The following is a 25,653-nucleotide window of genomic DNA, read 5'->3' as shown; positions in this document are numbered from 1 at the left end:
AGCCAACTGCAAAGCCGGTGTATCGGTTGGTGAATAAATATACGAAATAATAAAACAAAACATTATAATATACCTAAATGCAATTAAATATCGTATAATTTTAACATGTATTTACTTTCGTTATGTAATTTTTTATATTATGCCTTATGAATAGTGATCATGTATGTGATTTCATGTGTGAGTATAAGTTTTAGTAAGGGATAGCGAGCCAGTTTTGGACGCCTCCCGATGATTCCTGGTTCATCATAAGCAATAGATAAAAGGTTAGACTACAACAAATAGAAGTAACCCTCAGGAACATTAAAACGACCCTGGCCAAAGAAATAAAGGAAGAGATCCTCAGCAGCAACAGAATAAGGGAAACAATTCAGGAGGAAATAAGAGAGGCACAGGAAGGACAAAGACAGAAGGAAGGAAAACCTAATCATATTCAACCTGCCAGAGCCTCAAGCAGGAGAGGAAACAGAAAACTGTCAGCTAGATGAAGAGAGGTGCAACGAAATTTGCACAAAGGAACTTAGCCTTAATAAAGAAGAGTGGACAATTAAAGAAGTAGTGAGGTTAGGTAGGCCGCGACCGCAACAGGAACAAAGCAATGAGACAATAGGCAGATCAAGACCCAGGAAAAAATGGACCACATTAAAAAGTGCCAGACTGCTAAGGAATGCAAAGGATATTTACGAAAAAATATCTATAGTTCCAGACATGACTGCTAAGGAAAGAGAAAAAGATAGCATATTAAGATCTGAATTAAAGAAAAAGCAGAATAACAAAGAGGAAGGATGGTTCATAAGTAAGGGAGAGCTGAAGAGAAGGGAAAACTTTCAGACGACTAGAATGCTCTAAAAAGGAAGTCCAGGGGAATATAGATAGAAACAATAGAATTGTTAGAAGTGTAAATGAGTTAGAGGTAGGAAAATGTAAAGTAGATAGAATTGTAAATAATTTAGAGATAGGGAGTAATAATATTTTTATGGGTGTAAATAATTTAGAGTTAGGAGAAAATAGAATATCTAGTAGAAATGTTAAGAGCTCTGAGGAAAGAAGTAGAAGAAGGGAAATTAGTTTAGGGCATGTAAGTGAAGGAAGTAACTTTAGTAACAATCTTAGACTATTGGACCTAGAAGAAAAAAGTTGTTTGCAAAAGATAGATAAATGATTAGATGGTAGAAGCAATTTTGTAAATAGAGAAAGTGAAAAGATAGTGAGCAAGACGGAAGATACATCAAGAAATCTTGAAATAAAGCTTATAAACACCCAAGGACTGACAAAAGCAAAAATAATTGAGCTAGTGAAGATAACAAAAGAAAACACAATTATGTGCATCACAGAAACACACCTTTTTAAACAGCAAAAATTTAATTACTATTCCCAACAAGCATCAGAGTGGTAGACTCAATGAGAGATGCAGACGACACCAAAGGAGGAGGTCTACTAATAATGTATAGAACCAAAGGAGAGATCCAGATGGAAAAAGAAAAGTCGGAACACAAAGACATTCTAATAGTAAAGGTTAGTTATAGAACAGCAATATTTAACATAATTCTGGTCTACATGTCAACTAGTGATAAAGAAAGAAATAAACGAATAATAAGTGCCTTACATGTAGCAAAAGAGAAGGCCACAGACCTGTCTGTGGTTGTCCTTGGGGATTTCAATGGGCAATTAGGTTTCATAGGGACACAAGAACTTCACCAAAATGGAAAATATGTTATGGACCTAATGGAAAAATTATGACCTAACGCTATTAAATGTAGATCCCAGCTGCAAAGGAGAGATAACCTGGAGTAGAGGAGATCAGAACAGTGCCCTAGTCAACCAAAATATGTATAAAAACTATGAATGTATGGAGATAGATGAGGGAAAATATGAATATGACCTATCAGACCATCACCTCATAAAGGTCCAATTCAGAATGAACACTAAAGTAAGGAAAACATTCAGAAATGAAACAAAAGAAATCAAATATTTGAAAGTTACAGAAGAGTCTACCAGGAAATACCTTGAATATATAGAGTATAAAGTAAGCCAACAAGACAGAAAAAGAGATCTAACCCAGTTGGAAGAAACAATGAGTGAAGCAAAAACAAATAACTTAGAGAAGATAATCAAAAGAAGGTTAAAGACAGGGAAGCAAGAAGAAATAGAACCAGTATGGGTCACCAAAGAAATAAAGAAAGAAATAAGCCAAAGAATGATATATAACAAATTAAAAAGGAAAGCCACAAGACTAGAAGAAAACAGATACTATGAAGAAGCATATCTTAAACAAAAACAAAAAGTACAGATAATAATAAAGAAAGCATATGACGAATATGAAGAAAAGATTAGAAATGAGATAATGAATGATAAAAACAGACACAGGAAAATCTGGGAATATATAGACATGCTGAGAGGAAAGACCACATCAGAAAAAGAATGGATAAGAATATTCGATGAAAATAAGGAAGAGATGAAGGACGAAACCCTAGGGAAAGAGCTGGTAAAATTCTGGGAAACAATATACCAAAAAGAAGAAAACAAAATAGGAGAGATATGGATGAAAGCAAGAAAGAACAGTGCAAACATGACATGGAAGAAATTGTGAAAAGATTAGGACAGCAGATGAAATGCCATATATCTTTGAGGGAACATATGCATTGAGTGTATGACCTAACAGAGACAGAGTTTAGACCCTAGGATGAAATCAACATAACAGAAGATGTAAAAAATCAACTTGAGAAAATGAAGGCAAATAAAGCACCAGGGCCAGATGGAATAAAGCCAGTTCTGTTCAAACTACTCTTACAAAATAACAACCTTCAAAAAGAATTGGCAGAATGTTTAAACAGCATACTGAAGGGCAGGAAAACGCAGAGAAGCTGGTTAAGTAAAAAACAACACTTACGCCCAAAAAAACAAAACAAAACCCCACAGTCAAAGATCTAAGGCCAATTGCTCTAACAAATGCATCATATAAAATTTTCATTGGGATCCTGAAAACCAAAATAGAAAAACATATTAAAAATATAGGAAAAATGAATGAACTGCAATCAGGCTTTACCGCACAAAGGAGAGGAATCGATAATTTATATATCTTACAATACTGCATACAAGAAACATACAGAAGAAAGGACCCATTATTTGTAGTATCAATAGACTTCCAAAAAGCATTTGACTCAGTTAATAGAAAAAAGCTCATTGGGGTCATGATGAAATATAGGCTGCATGCAGAAGTAATAAATGCAGTTGCAAAGATATATACAAATGATGTAACTAATAACGTACCTGATAATAGAAAAGTTAGAAAATACAACAGAAGGTTTTAGAAATTAAGTAATAAGGATAGTGGTACTATTATATGCAGACGACGGATTAATACTAGGACACACACTAGAAGAAATAACAAAATCAATAAAAACACTTATGGAAATCGCAAGTGAATGTGGCCTAAACATAAACAAGGACAAGAGTAATATACAACGACTGGCACAGTATCGATGGTGTGGAGAATATGGAGCACATAGAAGGAATAAAAATAGTTAAGAATATTAAATACCTAGGAGTAACAATCAACAACATGAAAGACTGCTTCAGAGAACAGATAAAAAGGGCCCAAATTAAAGCAAAGCAGATGGCAAATATGGCTAATGCAGTCATCAATAAAAGCTGTAGCAGAGTAAAAATAGGAAAATTGTACTGGAAAGGACTAGCAATGCCATCATTCATGTATGCAATGGAAGTCATGAAACTTGACAAGAAAACTATAAATGAATTTCAGAAGATAGACAATAAAGTACATAGAGCAATTTTGAAAGCGACAAGTTACACAGCAAGTTGTGCGTTAAGATCTGAAATAGGGGCCTCTTCCTGCCACTCCAGAGATATCAAGAATAAATTATTCTACCTGAAACATACACTGAAGAGTGGTGGAAATAGGCTCCTATATGAGATAACCATGGATCAGTATGAAAAAAAAAACCTGGATCATGCAAGTAAAAGAGTAGGTATATGAAAGAACTAAACATAAACTTAAGTAAAATTGAAGCAGTTAAAGACAAACAGTTAAGAGAAATAATAAACAATTGGGACAGAAAAACATGGCAGAAAGAAATGAATGAAAAGTCAACGTTAAGAATCTACAGAAAATATAAAGAAAACATAAGAGAAGAAATCTGGTAGGACAACACTGAAAAAACCATGCTGATAAGTATGGCCAGACTAGGTATACTAGGATTAAATGATAGAAATAGGATCAAAGGAGAAGATACAAAATGTTTATACTGTGAGGAACAAAATGAAAATTTAGAACATTTCTTACTTTACTGTCCAGCATACAATGAAATTAGAAATAGATATAGCTTTATGCAGCTACCATATCAAGAAAATAAAGAGGAATTAGTAGCAAATATACTATTATTGGTAGTTCTGCTGAGGGAGGAAGTGGGAAATAGGAAAGATTTTATAAAAGAAATGTGGTATTTCAGAGAGAAGAAGCTCAAACAAACACAAACAAAGGAGGAATAAAAGAAGCAAGGAAGCCGTTTCGAAGGCATATCCCACCTACTACTACTACTACTAATAGATAAAGGTTAGAGATGTAGAAGCACTTTTGATAATAAAGGAAATGAACAGATCGTGAACAACTCAGAAGATGCATAAAGAGATCTTGAAGTAAAGTTCATAAATACCAAAGGACTGGCAAAAGCTGAATTAATGGAACTAATGGACTTAACACAGAAAAACACAATAATGTGCATCACCGAAACGTATCTGAAACAGCAAAATTGCTATTCTCAACAGGTAGTATCAGTGTGGTACACTCAATGAGAGATGAGGATGGAACCAAAGAAGGAGGTCTATTAATAATGTATAGATCCAAAGGAGATATCCAGTTAAAAAAAGGAAAATCAGAACACAGACTTCCAACTAGTAATTATAGAGGGTAGTAATTATAGAGCAACAAGATTTAACAAAATCCTAGTCTATGTGTCAACTAGTGATATAAAAAGAAACAATTGATTGATGAGCGCCTTACATCAAGCATTAAAGAAGACCACATAGGTACCTGCCTCTGATTGTACTTGGGGACTTCAAATGGCAATTAGGTTTCGTAGGGACACAAGAACTTGACCAAAATGGAAAATACTTCATGGACCTAAATTGAAAAATATGACCTATCACTATTAAATGGAGATCCCAACTGCAAATGGGGGATAATCTGGAGTAGAGGAGATCAGAACAGCACTATAGACTTTGCCCTGGTTAACCAAAATATGTATAAAAACTACGAATGTATGGCGATAGATGAGGGAAAGTATGAATATGACCTATCAGACCACCACCTCATAAAAGTCCAATTCAGAATGAACACAAAACTAAGAAAAACATTTAAAAAGGAAAGAAAAGAAATCAGATACCTGAAAATAACAGAAGAGTCCACCAGGGAATATCTTGAATATATATAATGTGAACAAAGCCAACAAGACAGAAAAGGAGCTCTAACCCAGCTGGAGGAAACAATGCGTGAAGCAAAAAACAAATAACCTAGAAAAGATTAGGAATTAAAAGAAGGTTAAAGCAAGGAAAGCAAGAAGAAAGAGAACTATTATGGGTCACCAAAAACATAAAGAAAGAAATATGCCAAAGAGGGATGTATATAACAAATTGAAAAGTTAAGCCACACGCGTAGAAGAGAAGAGATACTATGAAGAAGCTTACTATAAAAAAAGACAGAAAGTACGGAGAGTAATAAAGGAAACACGTGAAGAATATGAGGAAAGATTAGAAATGAGATAATGGATGACAAAAACAGACCACCTCAGAAAAAGAATGGGTCAGGAGGTACGACAAAAATAATAAGCAAGAGATTAATTAAGGAAGAATTTTACCCTATGAAAGAAAGAGCTGGTCTAATTCAGGAAAAAAAAACACCTAAAGAAGTAAACAAAATAAGAGAGATATGGAATGAGTGCAAAAAAGAACAGATGAACATGACATGGAAGAAATGATGGAAAGACCAGTGACAAGATAAGAAAAGCATATGATATACCTACCATATGTCATTAGGAGAGAAAACGTGGATGGACTGTATGATATGACAAAGACAGAAATTAAAGTCAGTAGTATAACTGCAGAAGAAGTAAAAAAAATCAACTAGAGAAAAGGAAAATTAATAAAATAAAGCACCGGGGACAGACGAAATGAAACCAGTTCTGTTCAAATTATTCTTACAAAGCACCAACATTCAATGCAGAGCAGCTTGTTTAAGTAAAAAACAACACTTACACCCAAGAAACAACACCCCACAGTCAAAGATCTTAGGTCATTTGCACTAACAAGTGTATCATATAAAGCAGTGGTTCTCGACCTTTATATGACCACGTCCCCTCTAAGAAGTCCTTCCTTCCATGCCCCCCTTGTATATATAAGTAAAATTCCCTCCCAGACCTGAAAAAAGAGAGAAAAAATGGATTTCGAGAGATAGGCAGGGAGTTGTAAGGACAACGCTTTTTCCCTATTTTCATTGTAACCAATCATCAAGTCGCGTTGTTCTTACTTCCATCCGATAGAGCATTCCGCGGCCTTTCCGCCGATGTATAACATATGCAATTCCACTATTTGTACGCTTTATTATATCTAAATGAATGTCTGTAAGAAAACACAAATTTACCGTCTCGGAGTCATTTCTGTTTGCGGTGCGAGACTGCACTACATATCCGTCCGCACCTGTCTATGTCAACCCAGTTTGTCTGTAATAAAAATCAGTACACTTCTACCTGCCTCTTTGTCCACCTCTTACAACTGGTGACCTCCCGGTTTGGACGGTGACCCAAGTGGTTTTGGCTCAGCCATTAAGGGACTTACTACCGCCGCTCACCTTCAGAGATCTTTAACGGACTCACACGGCGCCTCAGTATAGATCTCTGAAAGCTCCTACCGTGGAAATAACCAACGCCTCTAACGGACTAAATACGGCATACCTGCCCAAGGTGTGTTCAGGTGTTTCCTCAAACGGTTTGGCCCGCCATTCACGACTCTGTCGACCGTTTCTGTGAGAGAGGACAATGGGTGCAGACAGTACCACGCGGGAAACCCAGGCCTCCCCCGCCCCAGCGACGGCCTCGGACACAGCGGCCGCTCAAGCTGACAAATTGCCCCCCTTCACAACGGCTGACCCGACCGCCTGGTTCTTCCGAGCTGAAGGGCAATTCCGGATCGCGGGGCTCACGAACAAAGTGCTGCAGGCTGACCTCATCGCAGCGGCTCTCCCGACAGAGGTGTTCGACCGAATATCTAACTGGCTGACCGGTCGAGCACGAACCTGACTTGTCACGCTCGACGAGATAAAAGAAAGGCTCGTGACAGCCTATTCCGCGCCCATCGCTGAAAAGGCCGCCCGCGCCCTCGAGCTAGTCGCGAACCCTATGCGCGGCGCTGACTCCCAAGATGCCTGGGACACTGTGATGGGCCTCGTCCGTCTGCCCGAAATAGGCCCCGAAGGGAAAAAGCGTTGTCCTTACAGAGTTCAATAATTACAAAAGATTGTAAGCACAACGACCCTAACTAGGGTAGCAGACTATAGGAAAGTAAAACCACTGATGTAAAGTTTTCATGGGGATCCTGAAAACCAAAATAGAAAACCAATTTAGAAATATAGAGGAAACAAATGAACTGCAATCAAGCTTTACTGTACAAAGAACAGGAATTGATAATTTATATATCTTAGAATATTGCATTCAAGAAATGTAGAGAAAAAGAAGGACCCAATATTTGTGGTATCAATAGACTTCCAAAAAGCATTTGACTCCGTTAATAGAAAAAAGCTCATAGAGACCTTGATGGCTAATATGCTTTATTTGCCGATCTGCTGAGGAGGTTGAAATAGGAAAGAATGTATAAAAGAATTAAAATTCCACCTACTACTATTAATACCACATCGGCAATTTATTCTAATATCTAATAATAATATAAATTATCTTTTTTTTATCATTTCTCCAGTGATTATATATAACTTTCCCCTTTTCATCTATTAGATTTGAATCAAAACGTCAAATTCAAACGGGAACCACGAACGAGAGGTCTTTAATAGACGACGCCCAAAACGTAAACAAACCACCATTACCGGAATCCATTATTTTGCCTAATAATTACCATTATATTATTCAGTTTATTAGTAAATTACATGAATGTTTAATTATATTCCCACTGATTGCTTACAATTATCCACAAATTGACTTATTAGAACGCATGAAAATAACCGAAACTACTTCTAAACCAGAACCACAAACATTAATACTGTAAAATAGAAGACGCTCAAAATGTCAACAAAGCGACGCCATTGACCGCCTTAGTTAGTAGCGTAACTTTATTCAAAGTTCAAACGAATTTTTCTCTTCTATAATTGCCATCTTTATAATCGAGACAATTCTTAATCAATCGTAATAATTGGTAAATTACAAGGATAACCGATAATTGCTGTAATAATGTGATTAACAGATGTTTTACTAGCTAGGTTGTATCATTAACTTCTAGAGTTATAGCTAAGTAGCCTCTGTTCTAGTACTCGTAAGTTGCCCTATCGTCCTTAGCCTTCTATGGGGTCTTGACCTGAGACTGTCTAAATTAAATAAGTTATATTTTATGATGTCTCAATGATTTATTCATAGGCTAATGTTGGGTTTAGGCTAGGCTGTAAATTTCTGTAGGATCTCAGAAGTGTAGAGGCTACAGGATGCCTGTATCCTGGCTTACTGTATCCTGAGAGTGTCTGGTTCAGTAATACTCTATGATTTTTTTATGATTTCACGGAAGGTTTAGGTACGGCAATTTAATCTATAGGGGAAACAACCGACTGGACTAGCCGAGTCACTTTCTACCGCGTTTGAAGCCACCCTCTTAAAAAGTACTTTAACATGTCCTGACACCGGAGATGGTCATCAATCATGAGTTGCTGGTGGTGAGAGCAGGAATTCGAGACCTCAACTCTCCTTTCGAAGTAAGTATTTTCTCCAAAGTTAGGAATTAAGGCCATAGGTATTTTAAGATTAAACAGAGGGTAATGAAAAGACTGGCTCTACGCAGTGCACACTACCTCCATGACACTTTCGAAATTTTTACTTGCAACTACCAAAATTTTGAAGATTGACACCGTCTCAATGTTTGTGGAGTCGCTTGTGTCAACAAACTTCCCATTTCCTGTGCTAAATTCGCACACCACTTTTACTCATAGACGCTGGGGCACTTATCACAACAGTCGTAAACGACTTCCAACCACTACTTTTTTAAGAAAACTACGATTTTTGGTTGAAGAGGAAGAAGCGTGCACTAGATAATTATTTAAATAAATAGTTAAACGGTAGTATAAGGTCATGAATTGCATAAATATTTTTAGAATATCATGATTATTAATTTGAAAATATTTGTTGTTGAAAAAGTAATTAGGGTAAAACATCACAGCAGGCCAAGCAGGCCACCTACAATCAACAATTAGCCACCCTCCGAAAAAGTACATTATAACGCGTCCTGACACCCGAGATGGGCATCAGTCGCGACTTGTTGTTGGTGAGAAACGGAGCTAAAGACCTCTACTCTCCTTTCGAAGTAAGTATTTTCTCCAAAGTTAGAAATTAAGGCCAAATTTTAAGATTTAAACAGAGGGTACTGAAAATGGCGCCCACGGCAGTGGAAATCTCACCAAAACGCTTTAGAAATTTTTACTTACAACTAAAAATGTTTCGAAGATTGACGCCATCTCGATGTTTACGGAGTCGCTTGTGTCAACAAACTTTCCATTTCCTGTGATAAATCCGCACACCACTTGTACCCACAGACGCTGGAGCACTTTTATCACAACAATCGAAACACGATTTCTCACCAACAACAAGCCAGGAGTAAACAGCTGATTTGGTAGAAGATGACGAGAAGCGTGCTCTTAGCTAATTTTTAAATAAGTAGTAAAACATCAATATTTTACATATTTATGATGATTAATTTGAAAATATTCGTTATTGAAAAAGTAACTCGACTGACTCAAATTTAAGTAATTATTTTTCTGAATTAGAACGTTCTTTTAAGTTCTGTATTATGATGTCACGACATCTTGACTTTCGTACCTATTGTAAATAATTGCTATACTCAACTGTCATTGCAGAACAGTTTACCAGTTATTCATGCAGATTGTTATCAGCTATACATGTAATTGTTATAATCGTAATGCGCATATATATCTTTATTATTTACTTTTTGGATATATGAAGATGTTTTACTGCTGGATTATCGCCGTAGTGTGACGCAATCGTTTTCGGTCCATGGGCCTCTGTCTGTTTTCGCACCATAAGAAATTATGGGGCCGAATTTGCAATGACCAGAAAGTCGTTAAAAAAGGAAAGTTAGCATTGAGGGGCATATGTTTTGACTGAGAAAAATACAAATTTATTCAATAGCTAGCTTGTAAAAAATACTTGGTTATAAAAACTTGATTGACAACTAAGCAGCATGTCTACTATGGGTTTCAGAGACAGTGCAAGCACGTTTTTGGGCAATACCTATTTCTGTAACGAACACTCTTAACAGAACGAGATTTTGCTATAGTGCATTACACCCAGTGCCGTAATTTATAAGGGTATCGTGAATCACTAATCGTAAAGAATAACGACACTTGTCCTTGTACCAAGAGACAAAAACTCCATTATGCAGAAATGGATACGAACACGCGTATAAAGCTCCACCTACCCTCTCCCCCCCCCCCCCCCCCTCCACCGCCATCCCTTTTCTTCTTCGTTCCTCCGCCTTCCTTTCTCTCTCTCTCTCTCACTCTCTCTCTCTCTCTCTCTCTCTCTCTCTCTCTCTCTGTTGCCATTCGGTATGTGTTGACCCTCCAAACTGGGTATAAGACTACACACAAAACGTTGAAATTGGTGAAATTAGGCTATGTATTGGAAGTATATATACATAAATATTTAAAGCAATTTTATCATTATTGCATTACTATGACAACTAGAATTCATGGAAACAGTTTATAACCTGTTAAGCGTCACCCACGTAATAATACGTTTACCGCGATCTACTCGGTAGCGCCTTCAACGGGATATTACGTTCAAGACTTTAACTGTGCTTGTCAAGCCGTCAGCCCCGTAATAACGTTTACTCGTATAGAAAGTGTAGGAACATCATTTGGTAACACTCTCAGCACATGGGAAACTTATTTCCAGCCTGGCAACTCTTTCCTGGTGGTCGCTTATGCTAGAAAACTGCCTGTCCCTGTTGGTTTTCTTTCAATACGCTTCGGGCGCTTATCGAGACAAATTGGATTTCGCGTCTTTCACAATGAATGTCCCAAAGAGGAGGCATATTTCTTCAGGTGAGATCAATCAAATACTAGATGAGGAGTGTGATATTGATAACCTATTTGATGATGAGAGCTCTAGTTCTGAATCCTCCAGTGATGATACAAACTTTTTTCTTCCAATTGCGGGAGTGAAAGATGACTTTTTCTTTGCCGAGTGACTGGACTCCGAGAGAGAGAGAGAGAGAGAGAGAGAGAGAGAGAGAGAGAGAGAGAGAGAGAGAGAGAGAGAGAGAGAGAGAGAGAATTTCCTACAGTTAATTACAGTATGAATAACAAACATAAAAATCAATATTAACTTTGAAAAACTATCATCAGTGCTATGATCGCTGATTACAAAAAAAGCGTGACGGTACGTTAGCAGCGAGCTCATCAGGGGCGGACGCTTAACAGGATAATAATGGAACGGCGTATGTGTGAAGCCTCCACTAATGTGGGCAACGATGATTTTGCCATTCTTAGCATGCAAACATTAAAGCATGCAAACATTAAAGGTTACATTTATTTCTGGCATACGATTAGTTAAAGAAATTCAAAATACTAATAAAAGGACTGAAATCAATGAAAAGTGCTAGCAAAAACAAAAAAGCAAAAAAAAAAAAAAAACGTAGTCGTTCCTCTATGGTTTTCGGCAGCCAGATGTACGAAAACGTTAGAAACATTTGATTTTATCTACTTTAGAAATATCTGTAATTTTTCGGGGTAATTTGGTTGCAAAAAAGGGATAATATACATGAATTAAATCAAAAATTTTTAAATAACAAAGTAAATTTAAACTAAATACGAGTAAAGTAAATAGTTTAGGGAATAAAACTTTGCAGTTTCGTCGTCTGTCGTCGTCTGCTGTTCGAAATTGTGTTTATGGCGCGCGCGCTTAGAAACCAGGAACAGCAACGGGTTTAAAGTGCAATGTGGAGTGAACTGAGACCAAAATGTGTATAATAACAATCAAATAAGCACTGTGGAGTTTCAGTTGTGATGGCAGTAAGGATAAAAACCGCCGATTACAAGGTAAGAATGAATTCAGTTCAACCATAACCCCGGGAATAACAAGTTTCATACTTTCACTAATATAGGCAACAAAATGTTGTTTTATTGTGCTGATTACAACTGCAATCTTGAGTAAGATCAATAAACATTACATACATACGCTAACATTGTTCAATGAGTGCTGGAAGGCTGGGGAAAGATGGTGGCCGTCACTGATGAGAACCGTCCATGCAAAACGTAGCCGCCATATTGGATTTCAAAACTGCCTTGAAAACATATTTTACGAAGCTCACATGCTTATTTTAGTTCGTATGGGGCTTTCATATATCACAATATGTTGACGAAACTTCAGTCTTTTAAATGGTATGCTTAGAGTTGCAATTGTATTCATGTTTCACCAATTAAATATCGAGTGAATAAGACCCGTCTACCGTGATGAGGGTTGGCCTGTCGTGATGTTCTACCCTACTAGGTATATACCTAGGCTACCTAGGTACTACTAGGTAGGTACCTACTGTACTAGGTAGTAGTACTACCTACCTAGTAAATACCCACCCTTAAGCCCCTAATACACGTATCCGGTTTCCTACGGCCAACCTGGCCTACGGCGCCAGGGGGTAGGAAAATTTCTGGCCTACGGCTAGAGTTATTACACGTATTTGAAACGGCCGGTGGCAAGTGGGTCAGTGTGGCACTGTTTGTGGTGGAGGAGTTAGGCTATACTACCTACTACATGTCTTCTCTCGACGACAATCTCGTTGCTATTGCTCTAGCGTGCTGTTTGAAGGTGAAAACAAGAAAAAGGAAGATTTGGTCCAAACATTGGCTGCGTAAACGACAAAAATACTCTCATGTTAACTTAATGAAGGAAACTAGCACTAGAAAAAAGATGACTGGTTTAACTACATGCGAATGGATCATGACACATATTTGGAACTCTTAAGTCAGGTATCACCTTTAATAGAAAAAAAGGACACTTGCATGAGAGAAGCAATTAGGCTAGTCCACATGAGCGTCTTTCAGCCACTTTGAGATTTCTTGCTACAGGAAGAACATAGGGTAGAATATCACAGCAGGCCAACCAGGCCACCTACATTCAAACGCTTTTGCCACCCTCCGAAAAAGACGAAAAAGTACATTATAACGCGTCCTGACACCCGAGATGGGCATCAGTCGCGACTTGTTGTTGGTGAGAAACGGAGCTAAAGACCTCTACTCTCCTTTCGAAGTAAGTATTTTCCTCCAAGTAGAAATTAAGGCCAAATTTTAAGATTTAAACAGAGGGTACTGAAAATGGCGCCCACGGCAGTGGAAATCTCACCAAAACGCTTTAGAAATTTTTACTTACAACTAAAAATGTTTCGAAGATTGACGCCATCTCGATGTTTACGGAGTCGCTTGTGTCAACAAACTTTCCATTTCCTGTGATAAATCCGCACACCACTTGTACCCACAGACGCTGGAGCACTTTTATCACAACAATCGAAACACGATTTCTCACCAACAACAAGCCAGGAGTAAACAGCTGTTTTGGTAGAAGATGACGAGAGCGTGCTCTTAGCTAATTTTTAAATAAGTAGTAAAACATCAATATTTTACATATTTATGATGATTAATTTGAAAATATTCGTTATTGAAAAAGTAACTCGACTCTGACTCAAATTTAAGTAATTATTTTTCTGAATTAGAACGTTCTTTTAAGTTCTGTATTATGACGTCACGACATCTTGACTTTCGTACTTATTGTAAATAATTGCTATACTCAACTGTCATTGCAGAACAGTTTACCAGTTATTCATGCAGATTGTTATCAGCTATACATGTAATTGTTATAATCGTAATGCGCATATATATCTTTATTATTTACTTTTTTGGATATATGAAAATGTTTTACTGCTGGATTATCGCCGTAGTGTGACGCAATCGTTTTCGGTCCATGGGCCTCTGTCTGTTTTCGCACCATAAGAAATTATGGGGCCGAATTTGCAATGACCAGAAAGTCGTTAAAAGAGGAAAGTTAGCATTGAGGGGCATATGTTTTGACTGAGAAAAATACAAATTTATTCAATAGCTAGCTTGTAAAAAATACTTGGTTATAAAAACTTGATTGACAACTAAGCAGCATGTCTACTATGGGTTTCAGAGACAGTGCAAGCACGTTTTGGGCAATACCTATTTCTGTAACGAACACTCGTAACAGAACGAGATTTTGCTATAGTGCATTACACCCAGTGCCGTAATTTATAAGGGTTATCGTGAATCACTAATCGTAAAGAATAACGACACTTGTCCTTGTACCAAGAGACAAAAACTCCATTATGCAGAAATGGATACGAACACGTGTATAAAGCTCCACTACCCTCTCCCCTTTTCTTCTTCGTTCCTCCGCCTTCCTTTCTCTCTCTCTCTCTTCTCTCTCTCTCTGTTGCCATTCGGTATGTGTTGACCCTCCAAACTGGGTATAAGACTACACACAAAACGTTGAAATTGGTGAAATTAGGCTGTGTATTGGAAGTATATATACATAAATATTAAAGCAATTTTATCATTATTGCATTACTATGACAACTAGAATTCATGGAAACAGTTTATAATAATGGAACGGCGTATGTGTGAAGCCTCCACTAATGTGGCAACGATGATTTGCCATTCTTAGCATGCAAACATTAAAGCATGCAAACATTAAAGGTTACATTTATTTCTGGCATACGATTATTAAAGAAATTCAAAATACTAATAAGACTGAAATCAATGAAAAGTCAGCAAAAACAAAAAAGCAAAAACAAAAAAAAACGTAGTCGTTCCTCTGCACTTTTCCGTATTCGTTCCTCTATGGTTTTCGGCAGCCCAGATGTACGAAAACGTTAGAAACACATTTTTGATTTTATCTACTTTAGAAATATCTGTAATTTTTGGGGTAATTTGGTTGCAAAAAAGGGATAATATACATGAATTAAATCAAAATTTTTAAATAACAAAGTAAATTTAAACTAAATAACGAGTAAAGTAAACAGTTTAGGGAATAAAACTTTGCAGTTTCGTCGTCTGTCGTCGTCTGCTATTCGTAATTGTGTTTATGGCGCGCGCGCTTAGAAACCAGGAACAGCAACGGGTTTAAAGTGCAATGTGGAGTGAACTGAGACCAAAATGTGTATAATAACAATCAAATAAGCACTGTGGAGTTTCAGTTGTGATGGCAGTAAGGATAAAAACCGCCGATTACAAGGTAAGAATGAATTCAGTTCAAACCATAACCCCGGGAATAACAAGTTTCATACTTTCACTAATATAGGTAACAAATTGTTTGTTTTTGTGCTGATTACAACTGCAATCTTGAGTAAGATCAATAAACGTTACATACATACGCTAACATTGTTCAAATGAGTGCTGGGAAGGCTGGGGAAAGATGGTGGCCGTCACTGATGAGAACCGTCCATGCAAAACGTAGCCGCCATATTGGATTTCAAAACTGCCTTGAAAACATATTTTACGAAGAGCTCACATGCTTATTTTAGTTCGTATGGCGCTTTCATATATCACATTATGTTGACGAAACTTCAATCTTTTGAATGCTATGCTTAAAGATGTAATTGTATTCTTGTTTTGCCAATTAAATATTGAGTGAATAAGGCTGAGCCATGCGATGACGATGGCTCCACTGCGGTATTTCCCCCTAACCCTATAGCCCCATGTCTTAGGTTATTTTTTCAATTGACCAAAAGACGAGTAGAGGAGGATTTATGCTACGAAATAACTGGTGCAAATTGTGTCTTTCACCAGTGTTTGTCTTTTATTTTTACAGGCATTCACCTACTTACAATGGGGTTAGGTTCCAAAAAACCCATCGTTTGTTGGAGAAATCATATCTCGAATATAGCCTAACCTACACTGCGGTAAGTTTCATCCTTACTTATATGGTAGCCTAGCCTACACTACACAGTATACTCTATACACATGTGGTATTGTAATTATTTTAATCAGCTAATTCTCTACATTCAATGCAGTTTGACTTATGATAATTCAGTACAATGAGAAATTGAATAACACTAACAAGAGTAAGCCTAGCATATACTATGGTACATTCAATGCAGTTTGACTTATGATAATTCAGTACAATGAGAAATTGAATAACACTTACAAGAGTAAGCCTAGCATATACTATGGTATATCGTATACATATACAGTAGCCTAGCCTACAGTATACCATATACTACACGTATGGTATAGTAATTATATCAGCTAATTTTGGATGTTCATTGCATTCTGACATATGATAATTCAGTGCAAAAAGAAATTGAACATGAAATGAGAATCTGATCATATGATAATTCAATATAAAAAGAAATTGAACACGAATCAGATTCAGTCTGACATTGTCATAATTGAATGGTGTAAGGCTGTTGATGGTTACATATCATGAAATACAAACGTAGCAAATATCAATCTTTTCCATGAATCTTTTAAAAAGTCATATATTCCTTCACTGTATCCAGTAATATTGTATTTATTCTCTTATTATTGTATTAACTATAGAATACTAACATAGCGGTCATTGTTTTGGTTTGGCAATCTGCTGATGGAAGATACGAGTTTATTTCGCTGTACTTAACTCAATTCTGAGTGAGTTTTCTTGCTTCTAGTTAGCATAAATGAATATCTAGATACTTTACTTATATGGGACAAGGTCATTTTTCGTTATACAATGTGTTTTCAAGTTGAAATATAACTTGAATACATCTCGTGAACTAAATTATTTACTCCGTAATAGATTGCGTTGGGGACATGTTTATTATGTAAAAAAATTGATTCAGTTCGCTATTTTCACTTGATTCCATTGTGATACAGGCTTTACGTTCCTTATCTTTTATTAGCGTAAGAACAATAGTAAAATGTTTTTTCATGCCAGGTAGTTTTGATTAAAATAGTTTACATCAATTTTATCTATAGTTGTGTTTGATGGCATATCAAAGTTTACGGGAGTTTAGTCCTTGTTGCTGATGCATGATAATAGTCATTAGCAGCTTGAACACTGTTTTCTCAGCTTAAGCTACAACTTTCAGTTTAAATTTACCTGTGTATATTACCTTCCAATCTTTCATCCATAGTGAATAAAGTTATTACATAGAAATATATCAGTCCTTTTCTATATAACGTAATTTATAACATAACTGCAGTAATTGTTTACTATTGCTCGATGGTTGAAATACAAGCAAGGTGGATTTTGTGATCCGATTCGGTTACACTTTGCTGAAAATTGTATCTCGTTCAGTTGTTCATGGCTGTACACATTTATGTAACGAATATAATGTTAAAAGTACTTTTATCATTCTCTTTTACTATTTTTAACTTACTTATCTAGAAGATGGGATAAAGACCCTGCCTGAGGAGATATCAACCTGGTATGCTTCACCTACTGCATGGTAGTTCTACAAATTTTTAATGTTAGATTTCATAAACTTACTGGTAAATCTTGGCCTAGAATAAGAGAGAGAGAAAAAAAATTCTCCTTTTTCAGAATGCTAATGTTTTCTCCATGTCTTTATTTAGCATATCTTCTAGTTAAATGAATTAAAAAAGTAAAGGAGAATGATAAACGTATTGTTAGTAACGTCATACAGTGTTCCCCCAAAATTTGCGGGGTATGGGTACCAGACTCCCCCGCAAATAGCTAGAACCTGTGAATAGTTGAAACCCTTATAAAAATGCTTAAAACTGCCTATTTTGTTAGTTAAAACACAAGAAAAACTCACTAAAAATGTTCATACAGGTAGTTGGCAACTTACGACTGCAATTGGTTCCGACCAACCGGTCGTAAATCAATTTGGACGTAAGTCGGCCCATGTTAATTTACTGTCAGAATATTATACTAGCCTAGCCTACACTAGGGTAATCATTACCATCTTTACATATAGGGTAGCGTAGCCTACACTACACAGCATACTTTATACATGCATGACATAGTAATTATAATTATTAATGTCAGCTAATTCTCTAGGTTCAATGCACATTGGCTTATAATAATTCAGCACATAGAGAAATTGAATAACATTTAACAAGTTAGCCTCGTGTATATGATGATGTTTTCATGGTACATATATCGTATATATACGAATACAGTAACCTAGCTTACAGTATACTGTATACTACATATGTAAGTGTTTACATAATAAAAATATGGAATGTTAGTCCATATATATAAAAGTCTAAAACTAAAGAGGTCAACCAGATTGCTTGCAGGAATGTGATCAGACTAGAGACGCTAAAGATGACGTATACAATAAGTATGTAGGCTAAGATAACATGCCGTCACCTGTAGTCATTCAATTGTTATAAACATTAGTCCAAGCTCCCTGCTTGAGACAACTACCGCCTACGTGATCTGTAGCGTGTCTCATTTGATTGTGTGTTCGTATGAAACTATGTCATCTGATAGTATGTTCATATGTTCGAACTACTGTCTGTTCCTTCATAACTTGTAACAGAGATGGTAGACAGGCAGAACAGAGTTAGTGATCGTCATTAGAAGACCTGTACCTCTTTACCTAAGCTTTATCATGTAGAGGAATAGGATTAGCCATCATCATTGGCAGAAGCGATCAAGCTATCGTCATAGAAGACTTGTACGATCATACCTGATCTTCATCATGTAAAACTTCAGAAGAATATACTATTTTTATACCTTGTGTTTTCTACAAGAACCTCACCGAACCATGAGTTTAACACATCGTCGTAAAGATAATACCGACTTCGTAAGTATAGATTATCGCTAGTCTAACATTACCTCATAGGGCGCCTTATCATACAAGGCACAAGCCCTAATATTGGTGGCCAGCGAACCAGAAGAACTCTACAACGTCCTACGAAGAAAAATCAGAATAATAAATCATGTATCATAAGAAGTCAACGACGACGGAAGCAGCAGATTCTTCAAGCAACATAGTATCATCGTTAGTGAGCGACTTCAGAAAACAATAAGAACTCTTCAACGACGACGAAAGCAACAGATTCTTCAAGCAACTTAGTATCATTGTTAATGAATAACTTCAAGAAACAAAACCGACGTGTCTTTTTCCTACGACAACGCAAGCTTCGTCTCTCATTAGAATCATTCAAGAAAACATCGTTAGTGAGCGTTTCCGGCACTGCAAGAAACAAACCGAACGCGTCTGCAGCATTGGATCTTTCAAGGCTCGAATCATCGAAACAACGCGCACGGGGGAAACTGAAGCCAAACCAGGTCATCCGCTAAATAGAGAAGGAGGACCAAGGCCGTGTGTCGTTATCGGAACACCGTGACTTCCCACAAAAGCAAGCTAAGTACAATTTTTTATTCATTTGGAGTAACTTTGAGTGTTTCCTTTGCAGGTCGAATTTTGTTATTCCTGTGGCTGAAGTTACGAGACATTCTTAATCTTACTTTTTTACAGAAATTATCTACATCATGAGATTTCGCTACTGCCAAGTTTTTATCTTTGAGTGTCTGTTTTCCAGAAGTTCTACTGAAATATCATAATCATATACTATGTTAATTTTATCATTTTGGGTGATTATTAATCCCTTACGTAACAAATCATATTAAACAGTGAATATGCGTTTACGCAGTGGACGTCTGTATTTATACAGATGCATGGATAGGGTCGTTAAGCACCGTAGTGATTAGAAAACACACAAAAACAAGTGGAACACCCGTACAAATCTAGATAAATTAGAGGTAACACTATTTCGGGTCATGACAATAAATGCTCCTTTGCAAAGTCCCGATCGCAGTTTTAGCCTTGAGTTTTTGAGTTATATAAAAATATCGAACCTCAATGACTCAACTCAACTTTAAAAAATATGGCTGGATTGCAAGGAATAACATGTCTGTAAAAAACTTTCATCAGGCTAAATGCGCTGACCAGGATCCCTCACTATTTCAAATTTTAGCAAAGAATGAAGTACAAACAGTTAAAATTGTATGCAGTAGTGATAACTTGTCTTATTAGTAATCGCTCAGTTCCTAATAGTTCGTCATTCATTGCTGTATACGTAACCAGCAACATAATGCTAAAACACACATACGTGCCGATGGTAATAAAGAGAAGGATCCTAATTATTACAAAAAGAAATAGAAACAGTAGCCTTTCAGAATCAAACAAGCAAACTCGGTTACTGTGTCACCTAGTCAAGCGGTCAAGGTTAGTCAAAAAACTGCCGAAGTTTTCAAAGCGAAGCAAATTCCACACAATAAGCGACTCTAGCAGAGTGGGGAAAGCGATGTTGGTTCATACATACCGATATCTTTTTGAATTAAAAAGGATTTTTCCTATGAAACACACGACCGTATAAAGTAATCAGAGCAGGTTTTCGTTTTTTTTAATACATAAGTTATTATGAGTACTGGTGGATTCAATCCCAACTGTGCGGCCGCCGTAAAAATTAGAATATCTTGTTTTATTTCTTTAATACACGTAATATCTTGTATTTACGGACTCACCGTCTGTTGTTCGAACTTCCCTAATGAGAAGTCCGGATAAGCGAGCGCTTACAGATACCTCTATAGTTATAAAAAACATTGATCTGTATGTAGTGTAATTGTAAGATCCATCTAGGGGTATACAAAATATTATCTTACATCCTGCATAAGGCGTGTTTATCAAAGGAAAATCCTATAAACCTTCAAACATATTAAAATCCGTTTGAACAAAAATGAGACAGTTAATCAAATAATAACTTATATAAAGGAACTATACATTTGTCTCATAAATCGTAACATTGTTTCAAATGACCCAACAGAATTTCCCCACAACCGCAGTCGTACTTTGCACGCAAAAATCTCGAGAAGCATGCACCCTCGAATGTCTTAGTGCGTGTAAAAAGACTTTGCTGGGAAATGAAATTTTTAATCCTTCCCGACACTCTGAAATATAACGATTTCCGCGAACAAAGCCCTAAAAGTATACATATCGTGGATACGGAAGTTATAAATATCGCATTTTTTATTGTTGCTAGTTTTTAATCACGCCCAACCAGTCGTGGATGAATCTCTCTGATAATCTATCTAAAGTAATATCCGTAAAGTCATTCAAGCAGAGGTGATTCAGCAGAATTTTTTTTATCTTCTACCTGAATACCAGGAAGTTTCTCCACTAGCGAGTGATCTCTGGGAGAAAAACGGATGTCATTGAAAACAAAATACGGTCTAAGGACAAACATAAAGCTATATACGTACCTTCGTGTAGAACCCCAATGAAATTTCAAAATAGAAATAAATGACGACGTTGAAAAATGTTAGTAATAGGAGTCATTAGGAAATCAAATAGCTCATATAATTTTTCTCTCAAACGTCATGTCATAAAGGATCGGACTTGGCGTATCTGCGTAGATTTCTGTCGCTTAAACAAGGAAACGACTTCCGATAGTTTTCCAGTGCGATGTACCGACGACATCTTATCTCTGTTAGGTTAGAATAAATTTTTTTTCACCAACTTGGACTTACTTAAATGCTTTTACCAGATACCATTACCTAAGTGATTGTACCTCATACACCGTTTTCAGCACACCCAGGGGACATTATCAATTTTTACGTATGCCTCCGGCTTACGTGCGCCCCACTTACAATATAGTGTTTGGAGACTTTTAGGGGATAACCTACATGCCTATATGGATATTTCTTGTAATCTTTTCTAATACCTTAGTACATTCACATAAAGTAGAGCTAGTGCTTACAGGAGCAAAGACAAATAATCTCAGAGTAAAATATCTAAATGTGAGTTTTTAAAACCGAACATGTTTATCTAGGTTTTATGTGTCTGGTCAAGGTCTTAAAAGTAGTCCATGGTAAGGTGTCGGCTATTCATAACTTTCCGGTACTTATTAACGTAAAAGGGGGATACAGCACTTTTGCGCTGTAGTGGGTATTACAATCGTATGTAAATATGTAACTCTTCAATCATGACAGCTCCCTTTAACAGATCTTACGAAGAAGAGCGTAGATTTATTATGGTCTGAAAAGCATCAACAGGCGTTCGATATCTTAAAAGCGGAAAATGCAGCTTACCTAACTTAAAAATCCCTGATTTAAATAAGGAATTTTTTTTTATTGCAACAGAGCCTCAGACCAAGGGGTAAGAGGGTACTACTTCAGTAATATGATAAACAGTTCTTTCCTATAGGTAGCTTTTTTGTTTTATTTCGATGTAAACTAAGCCCTCTGAAAGTAAATATGCAGTAATAGGCAAGGAAGGGCTAGGTATCTTTAAAACACTAGTACATTTTAAGTTCATAATCTATGGCTATCCTGATAAAGTCCTTACTGAACATGAGTCCTTTACCGAGTTTTTCAAAGGCTTTAATCACAGTCCAAAAGGAACTCGGTGACAAATGATCATTCAGGTCTTTGGAGCCAAGATAAGATATCTACCTGGGAAAGCAAATATCATAGCTGACGCATTATCCCGCAATTCCGCACCATACAGCAAAGAACCATTAATTGGACTAAAAGATATAGAAACATCCGTACCTATTGTTAAAAACCGTATCTAAACAAGAAAATTCCTTAACCCAAGAGATCGCGAGCATTGAATATCTGGGTCGGAGCGCAGAACTGTTGCAAACTGAACAAAGCAAGTGTCAGCAGCAATAAACACCAAACAATTAAAAAACACTTCGAAACGGAAACAGGGTCAGTGGCTAAAGCACCAAACAATAAACACTTCGAAACGGAAACATGTCAGTGGCTAAGCAAAAACAATAAACACTTTTGAGCAGAAACCTAAAGCAAAAGTACATTTAAAGTATGTGTATCAGAATAATGTAATCAAGTGTAATATTATATGTAGGTCTGTGACGAGGAAAACCCGAAGAACACAGCAGATGACTAACGACCAGGTAGTAATAATAATCTCTTTCATACCAATCGTCATAAACTGGTTGCATTCCGTCATCCAGGGTTCCCTCCTATGTCACAGAAAGCCAAATCACTATTTTACTGGCCTACAATGCTTACAGATATAAAAAGCACATAACTAATTGTAACACGTGTCTTGAAAACAAGGGATACACTAAGACACCTGTCAGTTTAGGAGCCTATCCTGTGCCAAATCAATCCTTGAAAGAATATACGTAGAATTATAACAGAATTACGAGTCTGACAGAGGGAATAAACACTTCTTAGTGTTAATAGTTTCCTTGACACGTTTATATAGAATTAATAGCACTAAAAACAAACACCGCAATTGAGTGCGTTAGGAATATTTATGAGTGCTAAATCAGTAAATATGGAATTCAACACATAATAATCTGTGACTCGGGTGGTGTAATCAATAATAATCTCCTTAACACGTTGTGTGAATTCCTTTCCATTAGAAAACCAATAATATATTTGATCACCCAGAGTCAATCGGTTTGGTAGAATAACGGATAATTAAATAGGAAGTGTCAATGTCTTACGAGTTACAACTCGTGATGTTGGATCCGAACTGGGATTTATAGCGGTTCTCGCGGTTTTAAATTACCTTTATCATTGATATCTTGTATCTATAGAATTGATGCCGCAAGTAGCCTTATACGGTACGCCGCTAGAACACTTTTTTCCACATATTCAAGCCAACCATTAATTTATCAAAGATATATAAAAAAAATATATAAATAAAATAAATATAAAAAAATAAAATAAATATGGATACAAGTGGAGTCAATATAATACACTCCGTAAGAAGTCGGAAGGGTTACAAATTATAATAAAAAAGGAATCACGATAATATCAATAAGCAAAACGTAACCATTAAATATCCAAATATATATGCGTAAAGATTTGAACTCTAACTTAACGCTTTAGTAATGACAAATAAGCTAAAAGTTCAAACACATATCCAAAATCTACTGACATATTGTCTGTCCCGGTGATTTATATTAGTAGTCAATGAAAAAAAAAAATTAAATAAATAAATAAATAATAAACTAATAATAAATAAAATAAATAAATAAAATAAAAGAGATTTTAAAGTCAGGAGTCTAGAAGTGAAAATGTTATCTATGGAATAATCCTATATGAATCTTATACAGGGCTAATAATATATATAGAATTTGTATGGAAACCTTTTTCATATAGTTTGAATAAGGAATATTTATTTAACATAATGCCAACATGAAACTAATATTGTTCAATTTTGGTACTGTTGTTTTTTTTTTTCAGACATTCTTCTCATGCGGGTGGAGAATTTAAAACACTAAAATATCATTTGAAAATACTAAACGTCGTATCTCTTACAGCAAGTAACGTAACTCTTAGCTGGCTGAGAGCAATCTCCTGCCAAGTGACGACGTCATCATTGCCGTATCAGCATTTGTTCCTTTTAACCTCAATAATCTGCTTACACAGGCTTCATCTGTGTGTCGTCTCTGCTTGCAAAAGCAGATTGACTGGAGAAAGGAATGCTTAGCTCATGAACTTCACAGGTGGTTCATAGGTCACATGACAGGCCACATAACATATTCTTATCCGTGTGTGTAATGCAATTAGTTAAGGACTTGCAATCATTTTAAAATTAATGAACAAAATAAGCAAATAGAATTTCTATAACAACAAAATGAATTAATTTTTTCTGAACCTCATAGACATTTAGAAGTATCACGATATGGATATGGATTATTTACTTGCAACATTAGCCTATTACAATTCAAGTAAAACATTCATGGGAAAATGTCACATTTTCTTGATATCCCAGAGTTTATTTAGAAAATTAGTTACATAGTGGGTTTTTCGTTGCATCTCCTACCTATTAATAATGTTTTAAAAGTTAACCTCAGAGGATGCGCACGAGAAAATTGAATATGAAACTTTTGTTAGGGCACATAGAATCATGATTAATCTTCTCTTTGACTCTTATGTTGCCTGGCAATCTTACATTTAGCTCCGTTTTCACTTCTTTGTCTAGTAACTTACTACCAGTAATATCGAATTTTCTTTGAGATTCGTAATGATATCTATTTATTTTTTATAATTATGGATATTTTTACAAGTCATCATAGACCTGGATAGGTTCACTCATTGTTAATGCCATGGATAAAAAAGTTTGTACAGCGGACTCTTTTGAATTCCAAAATATCAGCGAATTCATGTGGGTTAAGTTCTGGTCTAAATAGCTCTCTCCCCTCCCCTGTATTTGGATGTCGCTGAATTTACTTTGCCCTTGTGACAAGTATAATTTCACTTGCAGGCTGATTAATGGAACCTGGTTACAGTATCCTGCAGTACGAGAGTTTCACATCGCAACTTCAAAAAATCGTTCGTCGCAGCGGACGACTACAGTCAAGTAACAACCGCCTACAATGTGAAAGGAATTTCATGGACTTCT

At 36.3% G+C, this 25,653-nt stretch overlaps 1 protein-coding gene across 1 annotated transcript in view; it reads left to right on the top strand.

Annotated features, from left to right (window-relative positions):
- The first annotated feature begins 8,325 nt into the window (after nt 1-8,325).
- The window catches only part of LOC135204721 (zinc finger protein OZF-like), a 459,750-nt gene continuing 442,422 nt past the window's right edge, over nt 8,326-25,653 (top strand). The window contains exon 1 of the mRNA XM_064234875.1: nt 8,326-8,467. The gene's annotated coding sequence lies outside the window, so the exon portion shown is untranslated. The remainder of the gene's footprint in view (nt 8,468-25,653) is intronic.

Source organism: Macrobrachium nipponense, chromosome 47 (assembly GCF_015104395.2).
Source record: "Macrobrachium nipponense isolate FS-2020 chromosome 47, ASM1510439v2, whole genome shotgun sequence".
NCBI lineage: Eukaryota > Metazoa > Arthropoda > Malacostraca > Decapoda > Palaemonidae > Macrobrachium > Macrobrachium nipponense.
The sequence above is the reverse complement of the archived record's forward strand: the minus strand, read 5'-3'. Positions and strand labels throughout refer to the sequence as shown.